Source organism: Bombus vancouverensis, chromosome 15, assembly GCF_051014615.1.
Source record: "Bombus vancouverensis nearcticus chromosome 15, iyBomVanc1_principal, whole genome shotgun sequence".
In the NCBI taxonomy this organism is placed as follows: Eukaryota; Metazoa; Arthropoda; class Insecta; order Hymenoptera; family Apidae; genus Bombus; species Bombus vancouverensis.
The window spans coordinates 1,930,909-1,939,000 of NC_134925.1; the positions used below are offsets into that span (position 1 = coordinate 1,930,909).

Here is an 8,092-nt window from a genome sequence, read left to right on the forward strand (position 1 = left end):
ATGCTAACCTCTTCCACGCAGTAGATTTCTACCAAATATCAACTTTTATTTGATATAAAAATTGGAGAAGATACCTAGTTAATTGCCAAGTACGTGTTATTTGTTACAATTCGTTGATCTATTTCTGATGCTTTCAAGAATGATATAACAAGTATTTTCCTTGAAGATTTTGTATATTCCTACGTGTTATGCGTATTCCGTACATTTCTACACGTTTGATCAACTCCGCTTTTGGCAAATATCAGTCTCATCGGATATCGTAATTATGCAATTAATTCCTAACAAATAAGTGTCTCGATTCGACGATCAAAATTTACTTATTCGAACAACGTAACATAAATAGTATTAGGTTCGAAGACAAATTAGAAAAGTTATTGTTAATTAGTAGAGTTAATCGATATGACTTCTGAACGATTCAATTATTAATCGATCACCGCTTCGGAGAATGAAATTCTTGTTATTCTTAGCCCTTCTTCCTGTTCTTAATCCTTTCCCCTATACTCCACTCTGAACGTTGGAGACGAAGATCGTGTCGATCTATCGAACCCAGATAGAGTTAATTGATCAACGGTACGTTCGAGCGATCCCAAAATAAACGAGACCAAGGATGGGGTCTAACGTCCGATCTTGCAGATATTAGAGTGTTTATCCGGGCTTTACGAATCCACTCGACGCATTGTCTGTTTGTCTGAGAACACGCCACGACTCCCGTAGGACCAGCTAACAACATTAGCTCGGGATTTGTCTTTAGGGCTGGATCTGGCTATGTTGGGCGACCGGAAGGGGCGGGAATGAGTATACCCTATTAATATTGCGGCTGTATCACAGTTTCACCAGACTTCGCGTCGTTAAGGGAGATATACGCGGAGATAGGCAAACAGCCGGTCGCCAGGACAGATGAGGGAGAATGTTGCGCCGCATCCTTTGCGTTCTCCAACTTTATTACGCTCGACTCTAATGTAAAACGATGATTTAGTCTCGCGACAGAAACAGACCATTTGATCGCCACGGATATTCATCCGATGGATTTCCTTGTTTTACTTACGATTTGCACTCGGGCGGTCTTAGAAGCCCTAGAAAATATCATTAATTTAAATGTAAACTGAAAAAGTATGAAACTACTAGTTATCTTTGAATCGTAGTTTCCTATCATTGGAAACTCTCTAAAATCGTTGCAAAGTTTAAACATCAAAAATCTTTTTCTCGACTTCTTCTGCTCTGATCGCAGCAGAGTTATCCAGCGTGAATACCCGGTACGGTATCTCTTTGCATCGCAATCGCGAGTCTCAACGAAACTGCGGTGATACGGATTTAACATAAACGAACGTTGTCGCGTTTGATTCTATGTATATAAAATATAAAAAAAATTTCTCGTGCAAGTTATTGATCGCAGTCGGTAGGACTCGAACCTACGCTCCCAGAGGGAATCTGATTTCTAGTCAGACGCCTTAACCACTCGGCCACGACTGCTCGGTTGCACATTCACCGACAAGATTCAGATGTTTATTCTGATTTTTGCGAACATTTTATTCCAAGCAACGATGGCAGCGAACGTATTAATAAAAAAGACATCTGTCTAAAATGCAACTTCTTCCAATTATAATATCGAAAATCATCGAATAGAATGTCATTGATTGTCAAAGACGCGCAAGATTAGAATTCGAAGAATCGAACGCAACTATAATATCATTTATTCGCGAAATCTCTGGAATAATCATTAACGCACAAATAAAACAAGCCGATCCGAGACGACGAGCTCGATCAGTTTATCTAGTCAACCAGAGGCTTGTATCTCTGGAGAACGAAACGTAATTGTATAAACAGTGACGTCAGTCTGCACCGTAATAACGATGGAAACGGCAAGACCTTTCTCCCCCTGGGAACGACCCATATAAGGGTTGCTTCATTAAATACTCGGATCCCGACGAGGGCTCACCCTCCTCCACGAAATTGGTGCAGAGAAAAGCCAACGATTGTAATAATAATTACGCGATATTAATAATCGTCGAAGTTATGCGCGTAACGACGCTTCTGCACGATTTTGACGTGCCTCCATCGCCGAGATAGTTCCCAATTATAGTCGTAAAGACTGTATAGGGTTACCAGCCAACGAAGAATTAAAATGTCCTCTTAGCGGGGAATTTTCAATGGTCAGAATCAGAGATGCGTGAAAGATTGCAGAAAGATCACAGAACTTTCTGATATTCGGATGAACGAACGAATCGTAAGAAGAATGACGAGAGAGACGAATCGAAGAGAAAAAAGGAGACAAAGGAGTACGATCACGATTGATCTTCTTCCGCGTTTCCAGCAATCTTTAGGGACCAAGCTTCATCGGCAACAAGTTTGGTCGGTTGGAATCGAAGCCAATCACGACTTTGACTTTGCTTCGATTCTCGAATCCACTCCCCCGTTTAAGATCTCACGGAAAGAGCGAATGAAAATCAAACGGCGGCGGATTAAAAGTCTTCAAAAGTCGATGGAGTCGAAGGTACGTTTCAGATCGGGCGTCTCTCGCGAGAGGGAAGCGTTATTAATGACAAGAGGGTGGCAGCAGCACCGTTCTACGGCTGACACCGCATTCAGTCGACCCGGGACGCCTAATGACGATTAATTCAATGTCTTGGTGGCACGGGACTGCCAGCAAACTGTCTCACAGCGCGACAGCTCTCAGGACTTCCGTTCGCTACCATGTTCCGTCCTCTTGCCCTTTCTCTCTCTGCTTACTCTGAATCCGCTTCAGCTGTTTCGAGCGAGAGGCGTCGCCCATTAATCAACGCAAACGAACACGAATAATAATCGATCTTGAACCCTCGAACTGGCCACTGGCCCTTGGCTACGTCGCCCAGTTACGACCCTCTTCAGAGCTATTAGGACGCTCGCGAAAGCTTGAATAAATGCGAATAACTACGGCGAATTTATCGAAAGCTTCAAAGATTATGAAAAATATCCATCGTCTCGTATAACGCGTGTAATATGCTCGTAAAGGGTATCTACGAGCGTTAACGCTCACCTCGATCCTTAATCTGGTTTTACAAATGTTGCAACAATCGAAAATCCGTGTCACCCGCGGCAATTAACGAGCCTCGTGCGGCCTCCCCGTAATAGCGTGAAAATATGCATAGTCTATTAATCACAGCGAAGTTCGAACCGATATCCCCCGAATAATAACCGATTTCAGAATGGATTTTTGCCCTGAAGGCGAATCGCCACCCCCTGGTGCTTGCCTCTCGAAGGGCAGTAACGACACCCTTACAGCCGCCGGCTGCATAATCACAGAATTTGAAATTCCACTCTTCCACCGTGCTGTCTCATGCAACTTTTATAAAACGAGAAACGATTGCGTGGCGGTCGTAAAAAATCCTTTGAATCTAACTCGGGCTTCCGGAACGGAATTCCAAATTTTTTGCTTTCTTTTCAGCGAACCAGAATCTTCTAGAAACAACTGATAGAAACCTTCGAGACGTGGATTCCATCGAGCCATCTCTTTGGCCAGTCACCGTGGTCGTTGCGTGTATTTCAAGCAGCCGTTATTCACCCGCTCGCCCTTTGGCGATGTTACATATTTTACTCTGCATTATTCATCCTTTGACCCTGGAGCAACCCTATATTACACGTCAAGGAGAGCTTCTTCCTCTAACCGTTCGCGCTGCAACACGGCATTCCCTTTAAGAAGCGGACGTACACTGACCGATGAAATTAACGCGTTCAACTTAGTTAACTTTATCTGTGGAAAAGTAAAAATGCAGAAGGAACCGGAAATATTTTTGTAAAATAATGTCGCAGTGACAACTCTGGGGAAGATAAGAAACGGCGGAGGGTTTGTAAAAGGAAAAGGCATTGACAAACCGAAAATGGACCATCTACCTCCTTTTTATTTTTCTGCGATCGTTAACTAGGATCGTTAAACGGCAACCCTCGATAGGTTATACCTTTTTCGAAGTGGAAGGCTCGAGTTTTCGTTCGTCAAAGTCACGACGACGTTACGCGCGATAAACCATCCCGAGATTTCGCTGATCCCGCACGAAGAACAAAGAAACGATGGGAATATCAATGGGAGAGCGTGGATTTCAAGGGGTCCATTCCCGGAGACGAATCGCGGCCCATTCGACTCTTTCTGATCTTCTCAGAACAGTCTCTGCTTTATGGAACGCGATAAAACTTGCTCGAGAATCTTCTTCTTCTTCTTTGTATTTTAGTAATCTATCCTTAGCGCGAATCTGTTTGAAAGACAGAGATAAAAGTTTCCGTTGCATCTGCAACTAAGCTGCAAGTTCGAAGAAACTTGAATTATTCCACACTGGCGATGCATCGTGTGTCGATAAAATTTACGGATAGATAAAAGGTACATTTCAAGGAACTCGACCTGAGTGCATTCGTTAAAAGATACGATTTACTGTACTCAAAATTAACAGTGCAGAGACAGTCTAGCAGATGACGTGGCACGTGCATCATCGTGAAGAAGTTTATGTTATTGTGCTAAAAAAGAATACTTAAAAAATAATCAGTTTCAAAATAAAAAGATTAATATTCCAGTTGTTAGGTATCGATGGCACACAGTGGATCAGTAACGTATCGTCGATACTTTTTGATATTAAAGATATCATCGATCTTCCACGGATCCTTCAAATTCCTCGATGGAAGTTAGCAACAACGAGCAAGTTTACGAGCGAACGAACACGTTCGTTGTTTAACGATCAAAAACAATCGAGCGTCCGCGCGAGCGGAACGATATCGCGTGCAAGGGAGTCGACATAAAAATTTGTAGCCCATCCCTGCCGGAAGCAAAGAGCCAGTGATGGGCTCCAGACGCTTCGAATCACGTTCAGAATGTGCGGAAACTTTCCAATTCGCGTAACGCTCGAAATTATAGCTGTTGGAAAACTTTAAAGATCTGAAATGGTCCGACAGGACTCGAACAATCTTAAGTGTTCGAGTGGGTGATAAAAGTGGAACGATCAGTGTTCTCATACGTTTCTACGATTTTTTAACATCTTCTTTGCTTCGTAACTCATTCGTAACGACAAATCTGCGCCGAGATACCGGATAGATAATAGATCAGGGAATGTAACGAATTTAAACACACGATCGGTCGAGTACCTATAGTTCAAAGCACATGCATTTTGGCAGGAATTCAATGCCGTTTGTCTGTCATGATCGATGTATTCACTGCAACTAAGAAATACGAACATTATTAGCGAATTCTCAACATACTGTTAGGAAAAAATAAACGAAAGGGAATGGTTATTTTAAACAACGAAGGAAACAGACCGTTTACTTGGAAGAATAAGGGGAGAATGGAAAGGAAGAAGGGGCGAGTGAAATATCTCTAAAGAGCTGTCGTAAAACTAGCCGCCATGAAACTCGTATCTTTGCACCCCCTTACAGGGGGTGGTTATGCAGGAAAAGGGCACAGTGTGTCGCGAAACGACGCGTCGTCAAACGAAATCGTCTATACACGACGTTCGTCATAAGTATTTACATGTTTCCGTTGGAATCGGGTCGTGGGTGGGGCATGTCGTAAAAATCCGCACTGAAACGAGGAGCGGGGCGAGACCGAGGAGAGAATAAAACGTTGCGAAATTTATAAGGGTGGATCATTCTCGCAGAAGGAACGACGCCTTCGGGAACACGGGGCAAACGCGGGAAATTTGTTAAGACCCTTTCAAACTGTGTTACGCGGATCGCTGCGACCAGCAAAATATGTTGCGGTTGTGTTTTTTTAATATTTCATCAGCGTTTCTTCTGAAAAAAGAAGAGTTTCTCTTTTAAAGCGTCTGGGCGCGACTCCAGAAAATTCCACGAAATACGCTGCCGTTTATACGACTCCGCTTTCTAAATTCTTACGACGTAACAGTGACTAGCGAAAGTATTTGAACATTTATAGAAACTTTACTATGTTCGATCTTCTCGATATTAATGGTAGTCAACCATCGTCGAGCGCTTCCTGTACACTGACGTTGACTTTAGTCAACAATATGAACATCGGTGAAACAATAATGTTTCAAAAGAATGGAACAAACATTGCGTTCGCATCACCTTACAGAGTTACAGAGTTACAGAGTTACAGAGTTACAGAAAGAAGAGAAAAGACAGACGCTGCGGAGGATAGTAATAATTAAATAAGCAAGAATAATTATGTTGGAGGAAGAATATTCGTATAGATTTTCTATGATAATTGTCCAAAGGGACAAGTTCAAATTACTTTCACCAATCATACTGCTCATGCATTTCGATATTCGGATTTCGTTTGTCAGACCAACGATCCGTGAGAAAACACACTGTAACCACGTCCTTACATGTGCTCCACTTGCGTGCGTCGAGCACGGTCAATTCGCGACAAAAAGAAGATGTCGGTGGATCCTCGACGGTGATACGTGACATCTCGGTGTCCCTCGCGGGGAACGGGAACAAATAAAGTGGCCGTGTCAACGAGATGCTAGCAGAGAGACAGCCGTAACGCTTTATCGGTGGTCCGTCGATCATCCTCGCGTTTATTCTCCGAGCTGAATATGTTATCGGCATAATCCCGCTATAACGAGCCAGTTAGATCGGGAAGAAAGCGTACAAGTTGAATGGCGAAGAGGGCTGTGTGAATAGAGAGAGCGAGAAGGAAGAGGAGATGGGCGTGGAACGAGGCTAAAGGGATTCTAAATCGCATTTACATGTTTCGATAGGTGCCGTCCGATCGTAAAAGCAGCACTCGACTCGGGGTAAGGAAGAAAGATCAAATAGACGAACATTGAAAGAGGGGGACACACGGTCAGCAACGGGAAGGCCAACGGGGCTCTGTTCTGTCTTTGATGCTGTAGACCGAGAAAGGGACAAGGGGCGCGTCTATCCAAACCAACGGCGACGTTCAATCGAATTTTCGGTTTGCTGCTACAAAAGAGACGTCCCACGGGAACGGGCCGATCGCCGATGGACCAGCTTTTTTAATCAATTTCCAACACGTGGCATTGGCTTCCGGCAGGCTCGCCCTTTTTCGCCAAACCGTGTCGGTTCTTAATTCTTCCCTCTGTTCTTTCCCTTTTTGCTTCGCTGAGAAAGGGGCAGTGTGTAATCTTGACGTATTCGGAGCGATATAGTTACTCGCTATCGGAGTTAATTTTCTTACACACGTAAGTAATACAGAGGTCTTCGTATATTTTATAAAAGAAGAGGATCTTTTTATTAAAATCAAGCGTTGGTAAGTTTCGCTGTAAATATAATTTTACTTTTGCGCTAACATGGATAAAGACGATCTTATTATCCCTTTATGTGCTAGAAATATACGTCTCCTTCTTTACATTCGTCGGTAGTATACATAATTGTACATCATACAAATGCTTCGTATCGTATCTCTCCTATTCTATTACTATAATAGATACATCAGGAAATTAAACTTCTATCGATATCCTTTCAACGAATTTTAGTCTTTCGAATCACGCACTTTGAAGTTAAGTGCACGCGAGTTATCTGAAAGAACGGAAAGAACGAAAGCCGGATGAGTGATGAAATGGACGAGAGTAGCCAGGGATACGTCGTGGGATCGAACCCGAGGAAGAAGATAGAAGGCAAAATGGATTGCTTGGACAAACTACAATTACCAGTTACACAATGCGCTTCCACCCAGCGAAGGTTGTTCAAGGTGAGAGACGAGCTCTCGCCCGAAACGATGAAATTCGAACCGCTTTGAAGATGTTTCTGCGCGCGTTAGGGTTGCCCCGAACGAAACGCTGCCGCCTCGTGCCAAATCTAATTTCGACCTCTACTCTCCAACCTCTCCCTTCTTCCTCCACCCTGCAGTCTAAAGCCACTTTCCAAGAGAAACTCTCCCTTTCGTTGTCGAAACTTCGCACTTCATCGACGGCTGGCTTGGATTTAAATCGCTTAGAAAATCGTTCCACGATTAAACTAACTATTCAACCTTCGACGATTAATAGACAATTTCGTCAAAAGAAACATCGCGCAAAACACCAAAAAGTATACAGTGGTTTAGAAAAAGGTATGAGATCCTCTAAAAATGTTGCGCTATTTTGCGTTGTACCAAACGTTTTGAGACTTCACATACGGATACAGAAAACCCTCGATTTAAGGTGCAAGCGTAGAC

General features: G+C 43.2%; 1 non-coding gene across 1 annotated transcript; it reads right to left on the minus strand.

The window, feature by feature from the left end:
• Positions 1–1,388: 1,388 nt before the first annotated feature.
• TRNAS-AGA (transfer RNA serine (anticodon AGA)) lies at positions 1,389–1,470 on the minus strand. Its single transcript has one exon. It is a non-coding gene; the product is annotated as a tRNA-Ser (tRNA).
• Positions 1,471–8,092: the final 6,622 nt, after the last annotated feature.